The 12,521-nt window shown below is 51.4% G+C and overlaps 1 protein-coding gene across 2 annotated transcripts in view; it reads right to left on the bottom strand.

Annotated features, from left to right (window-relative positions):
* GLI2 (GLI family zinc finger 2) overlaps positions 1 to 12,521 on the bottom strand; it is a 246,916-nt gene that overhangs the window by 229,129 nt on the left and 5,266 nt on the right. The gene's annotated exons all lie outside the window — the stretch shown is intronic.

The raw sequence follows: 12,521 nt of genomic DNA, 5'->3' as shown, positions 1-12,521 counted from the left end.
TACCGCTCACCTCCTGCTGTGCGGCCCGGTCCCTAAGAGGCCGGTACCAATCTCTGGCGCAGGGGTTGGGGACGCCTGCTATAAACCATACAATCTCAAATCTGTAAAATACTGAGGGAGATAAGGACAGGAACAGAAAAACAGAGACTAGAATTAAGTAGACCAAAAAGCAAAACAAAATGTTTGATAAATCCAGAACAAATCTGTTGTTTTCATATTGGGGCCATCAAGAGCCCTGAGCTGGGGTGAGAATGGGGAGAAGACTATTTTAGGCCAGGGAGCCTCACTCCAGCTGTCCTGTCGGGCAGAGTACCACTGAGGGGCCACAGGGGGCCAAGTGGTCAGTGGCCTCGTGAAGCCGCATGTTCTCTGACCAGCAACGACCTGCAACCTTGAGCAGGTCCATCAGCTGAAGAGCGCGGCCACCGGCCTGGCTTGTGAAGGGATCTGGCCAAGAGCCCTGCTTTGGAAAGACTCTCTGGAGCGTGGCAGGACAGACGTGGGGCTGCATCATCACCCTCAGGCGGCCTGAAGGTAAGGTCCAGGGGGTGCCTCATTGGTCTGAGACAGGGCACAACCGGGCACCTCTCAGAAACTCCCCCTGCTAACGAACTGATTGCTTTCCCAGTCAGAAACAAGGGCACAAAAAGCATCCAGGTGCTGGTGAGCACAGGCTCTGCCCCTGTCAAGAGGTCTTTTAGCAGAAACTGTGCTGGGGACTCTGGTTTAAACTAGCAGCATGGGCAAGTGAAAACCGAGATCTGGGTTGACTGGAGCTTAAATGAGTCGCTAGTAGGGTGTAGCTGCCAAAAATATGGTGCCCGTTGGACTGCCTTCTTAGTAGTAATCAAGATTTCACAGCCAAGACCTGGAAGCAACCTAAATGTCCATGGACAGATGAATGGATAAGGAATATGTGGTACATATATACCATGGAATACTACTGAGCCATAAAAAAAAAAAAACAATGAAATAATGCCATTTGCGGCAACATGGATGGCCCTAGATATTATCATACTAAGTGAAGTTAAGTCAGAGAAAGACAAATACCATATGATGTCACTTATATTGATACGTGGAATCTCAAATAAATTATACAAATGGACTTATTTACAAAATGGAAATAGACTCACAGACATAGAAAACAAACTTATGGTTACCAAAGGGGAAAGTGGGGGAAGGGATAAATTAGGAGTTTGGGATTAACAGATACACACTACTGTATATAAAATAGATCACCAACAAGGCCCTACTGTAGAGCACAGAGAACTCTACTCAGTACCTTATAATAATCTATACTGGAGAAGACTCTGAAAAAGAATATGGATATACATACATACATGTATAACTGAGTCACTTTGCTGTACACCTGAAACTAACACAACATCATAAACCAACTATGTTTCAGTAAAATAAAAGATTTCATGCTATGTACCAGGGACTTGATACATAAAAGATTTCATGCTATGTACCAGGGACTTGATACCTATAAACCCTTTTAGCCTCATTAAACCCCCAGGATATGGGTCCACAGATATCCTCACTTTACAGATGAGAAAACAGAGCCACAGAGCTGGGACGCGCAGTCTGTCTCCCGTGCCCGATCCGAAGCCCCTGCTCCCCTGAACCTCCCAGACTAAGGGCTGATGCACCCGTCCCCCCACAATGGCTGCGCCACAGCTGGAGAAGCAAGCTCCCATCTGGACGGTCCCCCTCCGGAGTGCTGGCCACGGCACCAAAGGGACGCCAAGCTGCGTCGTGTGGAACGTGGAGAGCCCAGACTTGCCCCGGAAACGGGGTGCTCTCTGGGGAAAAACTAGCCCAGGGAAGAGGCTCACTGTCCCCCCTCAGGGAGCCGGGCTCCATAGAAAGGACCACCTCTTGGCTCGGGAGATGCAAGAGGCAGGTCGGGACCGATGAGAGGACCATGCATATATTCCCACTATCAGGACTGCCAGGGACGGGCCTCCAAGACAGAGGGGTCTCTGTGGAGACAAAGACTGTGCCCTGCTCTGCCCTCCGAGGATACGGCAGAGCCCCCCATGAATGGGAAACTGACCCTGACTGTTGTTGCTTTGGGACCTCGGGCAAGTCCAGTAAAACCAGACAACCTCCACAGCATCTTTAAAATGCACATGATGATTCCTACTGCATGCGGTTGTTATCCTAGCACAACCCATGGTGATGGTGCTAAAACAGTGCATGGTCTCTAAGGCCCTGCCACCTGAGACCACCATGGTGTTTAGAGACGGAGCACCTCCTGTGGGAATGTCAAGGTCAAGGGCTGCTTCCTTATTCAAGCAAATCAGTGATATGACCATCCATGAGTCTAAAAACCCCAAATTCAACCCTCTCTAATCGCTAAAATAGAGAAACTGTGATCCTAGGCCCTGAATATCATGGCTTAAAGGTTGCTTGAAATGATCTATTCCAACCATCTCATTTGATGGACAAGGAATAAACCAAGAGAGGCTCAGAGGGGGACAATGGCTCACCCAAGGTCTCCTATTAACCTCCAGGCAAAGCCAGACTAGAACCCTGGTTACCTCACCACATTTCCAATGCCTTAACCACTAAAACACCCTGTCTCCCACCAAAAACCCCTCAGAGTGGTTATAAAAACATGGTACACAGAGATTACGTAGGGGGCCCAAATGAACTATAACACGTACTTGGATTATATAAAATACAACTCTGCCATATTACAAACTAATTTTATAAACAAGCACTCTTGCTCTCTCAAATCAAGGAAGCCAATCTGGAGACTGCTTGGTTGGCCCATATTTCTTTAGAGAGTTGTCAAAGGAAACTGAACAAATGCCATTTTCTCCCATTGAGAAATTTTCTAGAATCCATTGATCAACAATTACTAAGCACAAGTAAAAAGACAATGGCAAGACAGTATTAATGAGTGTTATAAGTAAGGGAAACCCCAGGGACAAGTGGAAGCCTAGGTCTGAGACAGGAATGATTCCATGGAGGATGTGACCCTTGAGTTACTGGCTTCATGGACAGGAGAGGAAGGGTATGCCAAGGACCAACAGCAAAGGCCTTTAAAATTCCTGTAGTCAATGGACGGATGGATGGATGAATGAATGGATAGAGGATGGATGAATGGATAGAAGATGGATGAATGATGGATGGATAGAAGATGGATGGATGAATGGATGAACAGATTTATGATAAATGGATGGATGGATGGATGGTGGAAGATGATGGCTGGATGAATAATGGATGAATAGAAGATAGATGGATCAATGGATGAATAGATGTATGATAAATGGATCAATGGATGATGGATAATGGATGGGTGGATGGATGATGATGGATGGATGGACAGATGATGGATGGATGAACGGATGGATGGATGGGTGGATGGATGGATGGGTGGATGGATGATGAAGGATGGACAGTCGATGGCTAATGGATGGATGGATGGGTGGATGGATGATGAAGGATGGACAGTCGATGGCTAATGGATGGATGGGTGATGATGGATCAATAGATGGATGGGTGAGTGGATGATAAATAATGGACGGATGGATGGATAGATGGATGGATGTGTGGATGGATGGACAGATGATGGATGGATGGGTGGATGGATGGATGAGTGGATGGATGGATGGGTGGATGGATGGATGGGTGGATGTATGATGAAGGATGGACAGTCGATGGCTAATGGATGGATGGGTGATGATGGATCAATAGATGGATGGGTGGAAGTTGGATGGGTGAGTGGATGATAAATAATGGATGGATGGATGGATGGATGGATGGATGGATAGATGGGTGGATGGGTGGGTGGATGGATAAGTGGATGGATGGATGGATGGATGGATGGATGGATGGATGGATGGATAGATGGATGGATGGGTGGGTGGATGGATGGTGGGATGCATGACAACTACTACTCTTAAATCACTGCAAGTGTTCCTGAGGATCATAGTCAAGAGTGTTCTGAAAACCAGGTTCATCTTCTCATCCCTTTTTGTTTTTAATTAATTTATTTTATTTTATTTATTTTTGGCTGCATTGGGTCTTTGTTGCTGCGCGTGGGTTTTCTCTAGTTGCAGAGAGCGGGGGCTACCTTCGTTGTGGTGCACGGGCTTCTCATTGCAGTGGCTTCCCTTGTTGCAGAGCACAGACTCTAGGTGCGCAGGCTTCAGTAGTTGCGGCACACGGGCTCAGCAGTTGTGGCTCACAGACTCTAGATCACAGGCTCAGTAGCTGTGGCACACGGGCTTAGTTGCTCCACGGCACGTGGCATCTTCCTGGACCAGGGCTCGAACCCGTGTCCCCTGCATTGGCAGACGGATTCTTAACCACTGCACCACCAGGGAAGCCCTCTCATCCCTTTTCCACCCATCACTCCCTCCAACAGACCCTGAGCGGGAGTTATCTTTAGGGAGCAGGTCAAGAATAGGTGGAGGTAGGGTCAGACACCATATCCCTTGCCTACAGATGGGCAAGAGTTGGTGGGATGAGAAGAGGTATGTGCATATTTGCTGGGAATTCCCTCTTTTCCACAAAAGAGGGAAAAGCCTAACTGTAAGAAAAAAAACAACTTGAGAAATGAAGTTGGCCCAAACCCAAAAGGAGGAAAATGAAAAGGGAAAGGTGATAATCACTTTGTTGCACATCAGATCCCAAATGTTTCAGTCCCAGAAAGAACCTGAGTCCCCTGCATGTTTATACCTCACGTCCTGGATGAAGATAAACCACAGCTGACAATAAGTTGGTGGAGCCATCCTTGGAATCACAAAGCCTGCCCCTCAAAGCACCCCAGGCTCTCATAAAGGGCCCCTCTGTATCCTGCTGGGTCCCCTCCCTACACTTCATCCTCCAAGTGACACTGGCCTCTTAGAGGAAGCCTTCCCAGACTTACTCAGGCACAACTGTTTGGTTAAATAAATGAGCCATCGCCAATGGCCCCCACCCCTGGGCTTTTCACTATTAGGACCCACGACTCTATGATCCCTGACTAGCCAGGAAAAGCCGGTACAAAATTCATTGTTAAGTAGGAAACTTAGCCTGAAGCCAGGAAAGCAGACAGGTTCTCCCAGATGACAGCTGAAGCGGTATCTGCTCCGGGCTCGTATTCCTAGGTAACTGACTTTTGAGGTCACACCAGCCAATTCCTGGCTCTCCTAAAGTAGGCTCCTGCTAGACATGGAGGATACAGGAGGAGGACAGATGCACACTGGAGAAATCGGCTGGGATTTTTTTTTTTTTTTTTAAATTATTTATTTATTTATTTTTGGCTGTGTTGGGTCTTCGTTGCTGTGCGAGGGCTTTCCCCAGTTGCGGCAAGCGGGGGCCACTCTTCATCGTGGTGCGCAGGCCTCTCACTGTCGCGGCCTCTCTTGTTGCGGAGCACAGGCTCCAGACGCGCAGGCTCAGGACGCGCAGGCTCAGTAGTTGTGGCCCACGGGCCCAGTTGCTCCGCGGCATGTGGGATCCTCCCAGGCCAGGGCTCGAACCCATGTCTCCTGCATTGGCAGGCAGACTCTCAACCACTGCGCCACCAGGGAAGCCCTCGGCTGGGATTTTGATGGCCGCCAGCTCCTAACCAAGTTAGCAAGGTGTGAGCCTAGGGCAGTGAGCTTAACACGGCCAGGCCCATAACAGATGCTCCAGTAAGTGCTAGCTGATTGACTGATGGATTGCACAAGGAATTCCTCTTGATGGCAACTGCCGCACTGTTTCAAATTCAGGGCACAGAAAAGAAGGTTGAAGACTTCCAGCCTGGTGAGAGAGTGAGGTGTGAAAAAGCACGGCTGCCCGCTCCGAAGCCCCGGCCGCAGCGTCCTGCTGTGTCAGCCAGGCAGGGAAGCCCTACAGCAGGCCTTGCCGGCGACCTCCACCCAGGGTCACTCAGTCGCAGCATCGGCACATTTGGGCTGGACCATCCTGTGTCGCGGGGGAGGCCCTGCGCCTTGCGGGCCGCTGAGCGGCATCTCCGGCCTCCACCCGCTAGATCTCAGGAGCAACCACCCCCCCAGCCAAAACCAGCAAGTGCTAGCTGATTGACTCCAGACATGAGCGAATATCCCCTGGGGAACAAACAGCCGCGGTTGAGAATCAGTGCTGTAGCCTTTGCACAGGGGGGGCCAGGGCGGCACTCAGAGGCCAGCTCCGGGAGAGGGTCCTGGTTTGGGCACCAGCCTCTGCCCAGGGCTCTTCCTCCCACTGCTCAGGGAAACGCAGGGATTATCCGATGTCTCTGAGACTCAGGTCACCCATCTGCAAAATGAGGCCGTATTTTGCAAGTCACTGGGCAGGCAGAAGGCACTCAACTAATTACTCTACGTTGATTTGTACATAGCTGTTCTGAGAACCTCAAGCTGACATCTCACATCTCTCCCCAAAAGCTAGAAAACTACTACTGGAAATCCTCTAAACCCTACTGAGGGCCTCAAGAACAGCTGTCCAAATACTTCCACCAAGTTATTCCACTTTTAAGAATCTATTCTAGGGACTTCCCTGGTGGTCCAGTGGGTAAGACTCCACACTCCCAATGCAGGGGGCCCGGGTTCCATCCCTGGTCGGGGAACTAGATCCCGCGTGCATGCCGCAACCAAGAGCCCGCCTGCCGCACTAAGACCCGACGCAACCAAAATAAATTTTTAAAAAAATATTAAAAAAAACCTCTATTCTAGGGAATTAGAATCTCAGGTAAACATTTACACACAAAGATGTCTATTCCAGTGTTATCTACAATAACAAAAACTAGAAAAAAACCTAAATGCCCAGCAACGTAATAAAGAGAGTAAAATAAAATATGCTTGAGGAGATAGGGTCTTCCGTGGTGGCACAGTGCTTGGGAATCCACCTGCCAATGCAGGGGCACGGGTTCAAGCCCTGGTCCAGGAAGATCCCACATGCCGTGGAGCAACTGGGCCTGTGCGCCACAATTACCGAGGCTGCGCTCTAGATCCCACGAGCCACAACTACTGAGCCCACGTGCCACAACTACTGAAGCCCGTGTGCCTAGAGCCCGTGCTCCGCAACAAGAGAAACCACCACAGTGAGAAGCTCGCACACCACAACAAAGAGTAGCCCCCCGCTCGCCGCAACTGGAGAAAGCCCCATGCAGCAACGAAGACCCAACGCAGCCAGAAATAAATAAATAAATAACATAAATTTATTTTTTAAAAAAAGATTCCAAAGGGGCCCTCAGCCTGATGGCACCTCCATCTTTCCTGCCCACCAGCGACCGCCTGCTCAAGGGGTGTCCCTGGAGGATGGGAAGAGGGGTGTCAATGAAGGAGCACCGCCCTAGAGCGTGGGGCCTTAGCTGTTCTTGGTAAAACAGCTAGGCTGGGTCCTGGGGGCCCGAGGGTCCCGGGACTGAGGGCCGGATCTGGACACGGATGCAGCACCCAGATGCTGGACACCAGAGATTCAGGGGAGATGGAAATGCCACCAGCCTTCATCGCACTTCCCACTGGGCTCCTAGTACCGGGGTGCCGCCGGGCAGTGTGCCCTCAATCTGCCCTTGGGGGTCTAGACCAAGCAGAGGAACTGAGCTAACGTGGAAAGAAGACCGCACTTCCCCATCAGCCTGATGCCTCCAAGCGGCCGCAGTCGGAACCCAGGGCAGAGTGGACGGGGTGAGTCCACAAGGTCCAGCTTCAAATGTACGGAAGTGGTCCTTTACCAGTCCCTCTTGAAGTCCTTGCCCACGTGCACTTGAAATATTAACAGAAAGCCAACAGTGTGCAGGCCAGGACAGTACACATCGCAATGCTCCCCAAAGTTGGTCCACATCGTCAGAGCCATAGACACCCAAGAGCCCAAGTCTCCAAGGCCAGCTGGACCTCAGGGACAGGAAAGGCCACCATCCCCGGGACCCTGCCCTTGAGCGAGGGCGACGCCAGGCTCCCACTCAGAGCCCCATCTCACACTAAGACACACCTGGAAGGCAGCTGTCAGGACGCCCACTCTAAGCTGAGAAGCCGCGCCCTCCCTGATCACCCAGCTGCCCTGTACTCGTCAGAGACTCCTTCTGGAATCTCTCTTGCCTTCTCCCTCTGAAGGAGACTCAAGTCCTACTGAGGAGACGGGATGTTCTTGAAATATGCTGACGCCAAAGCTAGGATGCAGGCAGCGGATGCTGTGAGCTGGGGGCGAGATGCCAGCCAGCGCCGCAGACCACCTCAGCCACGAGCTTCCCTCACGGTGGACCTGGGCAGAGAGGCCAGGACACTCCACCAGTCCCTGCTCCTCAAGGCGGACGTCCTGCAGCTCCAGGCCTGAGGCCACCACGGCTGGGAGGGCATGCCAGCCTGCACCAGCTCCTCACTCAGCCTTTCTGTCCTTCCCAGGGAACCATAAAGACAGCACAGGCAAGCCCTTCGGTCAAACCTCAGTGGGAGGTCACACTTCCCAAAGATCTGCTCAAACTCGGCAACACAGACCTGGACCCAAAGAGGGACTGACTTCTGGCCACTGAAGCAGTGAGACAGCCATCATGATGCACAGGTAGTTTCTTATACAGGAGAAAACAAAGGAGCGATCCTAGGGACCCTCCGGCCAAGAACCCACGGCACAGAAACGAAGGTGCTGATTTAATAAGCTCGCTGCTCTGTGGTTTCTCCTGGGGTCTTCAGGGATCTTTCACAGCAAACCAGGGGACTGCCGCAGCCACCTGACAGTCTCAGAAAGAGAGCCCACTTCTCTGTGCTGTTCTGGAGGAGAAGCAGCTCAGTTCTCAGCTAGTTTGTGTGCCCCAACCTCCAGTGCAGCAAATAGCTGGAAAGTCTAAATCCTGAGTTATCCATCCAGGCTTAAAGAAGCAAACGTTCTCCCTTTGTTAATGCAAAAATCACAGAGGAAGTGAAGGACGTCACAGAAAGAAATCACTAAATTCCCATCACCCCGCCCTAAAAAGTCTTGATAAAAGGCGGATCTCAGGGTCCCCTCCATAGGAATTCACATTCAATAGGGTCTCCATGGGGGCCCGAGAATCTGCATATTTCCCCAGCTTTCCATCTGAATCCCTGGCTGGAAGCCCACTGGAGGCTTTCTTAGATTTGCCTCTATAGCTCATTTCCAGTGCTGACTTCATTCTCTTATGCTATTTCTCTTTTTGTTTAAGTGCATCTTAGGAGAAGAAAAATATCTAATTCATAAAGAGACCTGGTAGTTAAAAAACTTCCTGGTATATACGTATATCAGCATAAACAGAGATATCACACACACCACATTCACACTTAACCGGAAGAGCAGCCTAACATACTACATCATGCCTGTGAGTAACATAGGACATTACGTGTGTGACATCTTCTAAAGACGAAGACACCTGAGTTACATTCAAACCCTGCCATCCTGCTCCATCCTACCGTCAGCACACCTGACAGCTCCTGACTGAGTAACTGCTGAGTCAGACTCCTTCCCCTACAGAAACGAGGCGCCCTCAGCCAGCGAGCCCAGCGACGTCCCCTCACCTTGATCTCCGCAGACGGTGAGGGCCAGCCCTAAATACGCTGTCGCTGCCTGGACACACAATGTATCAACCCCACACAACCCACTGCCGTCTGCAGAAACGGCTGAGTGATGAACCTTCAACCCATCATCCGATCACGATGACCTCAATTTTTGGAGACAGCAAGTCAAAACTCGACCCTTATCGTCAGAGATCCGAGACACATTTCAGGAGGGTCTGAAAAGGCATTGCCGAGTGCTTCCCCCACCCACACCAATGTCCCCTAGTCCACTCTATCCCCGCTCACCCTGTGACCACATCCCAGAGGTGCCCCGAGCACTGCAGCTGACTAAGCAGAGTGACAGGCAGGGGGAGATGGGAAGCGGGGGCAGCTTCCTTGAGAGGGCCTCACTTCACTCTCCCCAGAAGCAGAGGCAAAGACCCAGACCCCCGACTTTGTCCAGACCCTGGTCCCCCCACCCTGCCTGAGGTCTGATTCTTAAAGACAGCTGCGAGAGGCTGGCTGTGCTGGCTCCCAGGCTGGTGAAGCTGCAGGATCTGAGAGATCACATCTGCCTACCTTCCTCCCCCTCCACAGAGAGGCCAAGCGACTGGCACAGGGTCACCCAGCTCTTGAGTGATGGGTGTCACTCTCCCAGATGTAACCCCAAGGGTCTGGGCTCCTTACTCATCACGGGGCATTTATCCATCCCTTTTACTCTCTTCCTCAACTTTTTCCAGAAGAAAGCATCCTGAAAAGATGACACACATAAGGAAGTCTTCCTAGCATTTGGGGGGGGGGTGGCAGTCCTCTGCCCAACTTTTTATATCACTGCTACCATCATGGGCAGGCATTAAAGACTTGCTCTTAAGATGGTCTCAACCAGCAAATGACAAAGATGAGGGCAGGGGGCATCAGAGCCCCTTCACCCTTCACCACCCGGCTCAGTCAAGACGAGTTCAAAAGCGAAGCCCTTCTTAGTTCCCAGAGCAGAGCATGTTCAGTCCCGGCGGTATATCACCGTGATGGTCACCTTGGATTTATTTCAATGCCTTTGTGTTGTCCCACCCACAGACGGCACTTGTTAAGACTTCTAGCCCCTGCTTCTTAAGCCACCGCGTGGTGAACTATAGGTTATCCAAGAAAGAATCAACACATGAAGAGCTATTTTCTGGCCTTCAAGGCCTGCCTACACTGCAAATACTTGCATAGCAATCTCCCCCAACGCAGGTTTAAAAATATGGACTTGTTTTTTTTTTTAACTCCCAACATAATGAATGAGTTTAAATATTAGAAGTCGAAATTATTAAGTAAATCATTTCACCTGCAAAGCTTCTATTTGCATAACATTAATTCATGATGGCAGCTAAAACAAATTCATCATATTTGGTATGAAGCTGATTTACGTAGGAACTGAAAAAAAATCATGAGCACAAAATTATGTTGAAATGATGTACGAACTCAATGGAGAAAGATTTTTCTCTTTCCTTCTTTTCCTTTGCTGTTTTTTAAAAAATCATCTGAACAACTAACTGAATTATGGTGAGAAGGAAAAGGATTTCAGGAGAGGAAGGAGGCAAAGGACTGGCATCTCCGGAAATGAATAATGCTACCGCCTCACGTGTGTGGCAGGCTCCCGGTGCGGGTACACACACACACTGTTATTAACGTCAAGTATGCCAAAGATACGCTGGGAAATCATTACCATTCATCGCCACTAACCGCCATTAAATTTCAATCAATTCAACTTAGCACAAGTGTACTTGAGCGGCCCTTACAGTTCCTTATAAATGTGGCTCAAAAGTAGGGCTGACTTATTGCATTGTCCACCACACAAAGGAGCATTGCTAAGCGTCTGCTTGGACGCAGGGACGGATGCTCTTTTAACATCCTAAGCATTCAAAGATCCTTCTTTTTCTAAGCGCTAAGAGGTCTTGAATCCCTACAGGTCAAGGCGAATGGGTTGGGGGGGCGGGGGGATACTGTTCTGAGAGACCACCATTCCTTTCCTGCCTCGGTGGGGAAGGTGGGGGTCAGGGCAAAAGGGGGCCTTCGGCACCCGCGCAGATGCCTTACGGAAAAAGTTTCGGATGCCGCCAAAAGTTTGGTAACGTGGCCCCTTTTCTCCTGGCTCTAGCGAAATGCTCTCAATTCACTCTGCAAACTGTCACCTAAAGTCGAATGAATCCCTTCTCGGAGAAGGGGGAGGGGAGCCACTGGGAAGGGGCAGGGAGGACCAGCGGCCGTGGGCAGGGAGGGCGCCCTTTCGAGAAGCGCCTTCTCCAGGTGGGCGCCGGCTCCCCCGGGCCCTGCGGTCTCCCACCCGGCGACAAAGGCGGCCGATCTGGATCTGGGCCGCTGGCTTTCTTCCCGAGCCGCCACGAGCAGGGTCCCGCCTGCCGCCACTCGCCGGGGCGGCCGGTGCGCGGCCGGGACAATGTGGCCATTGTTCGGGCGCCACAAACCGGGCGGGCGGGCAGGTGGGAGGGACGCGGCGCGGCCGGCGCGCGGGCTCTCGGAGAGCAGAGGGATCCCCGGACGCGGCCACGGTCCCCACGGCCTGGGCAAGCCGCGCCCCGGAGGCCTCCCGGCCAGCCCTCCGCGGGGCAGAAATTGGAGGGGGGCGGGGAGAGGAAGGAGGGGGAGCGAAATAAAAAGATGCCCAAGGAAAGAGGAGATGGGCGGGGAGGAGAGGGAGGGAAAGAAAGAAAAGACAGGAGGGAGGAGAGAAGGAAGACCCAGGGCGGGGAGGGGAGGGGCAGAGCGGGCGCGAGAGAGAAGAAAGGGGGAAAGAAAGAAGGGAAGGAAACAAAGCGGGCAGAGAAGAAGGGAGATGGGGGAGTAGGGGAGACAGACAGACAGACAGACAGATGTGCAGTCTGCCCAGGAAGCCTCTGCAAAAAGCTAAAGTTCACCCTGTTCCGTGGAGGGAAGCGGCTCCAAAGCCAGCCGAGTCAGCAAAGCATAATCACACCAGGGGCTTTGCTTAATTACAGGTCTGAGAGTCGGGGCTGGAGGAAGGGCCATACTTAACTGTGTCCCCGGGAAGGCCCAGGCACTCAGTCGAGAGGTTTGTCAGGGTGGGGAAGACAA

Source organism: Balaenoptera physalus (assembly GCF_965194825.1).
Source record: "Balaenoptera physalus genome assembly, chromosome: 6".
NCBI classification, from domain to species: Eukaryota; Metazoa; Chordata; class Mammalia; order Artiodactyla; family Balaenopteridae; genus Balaenoptera; species Balaenoptera physalus.
Note: the sequence above shows the minus strand (reverse complement) of the source record. Positions and strands in the feature narration are given on the sequence as shown.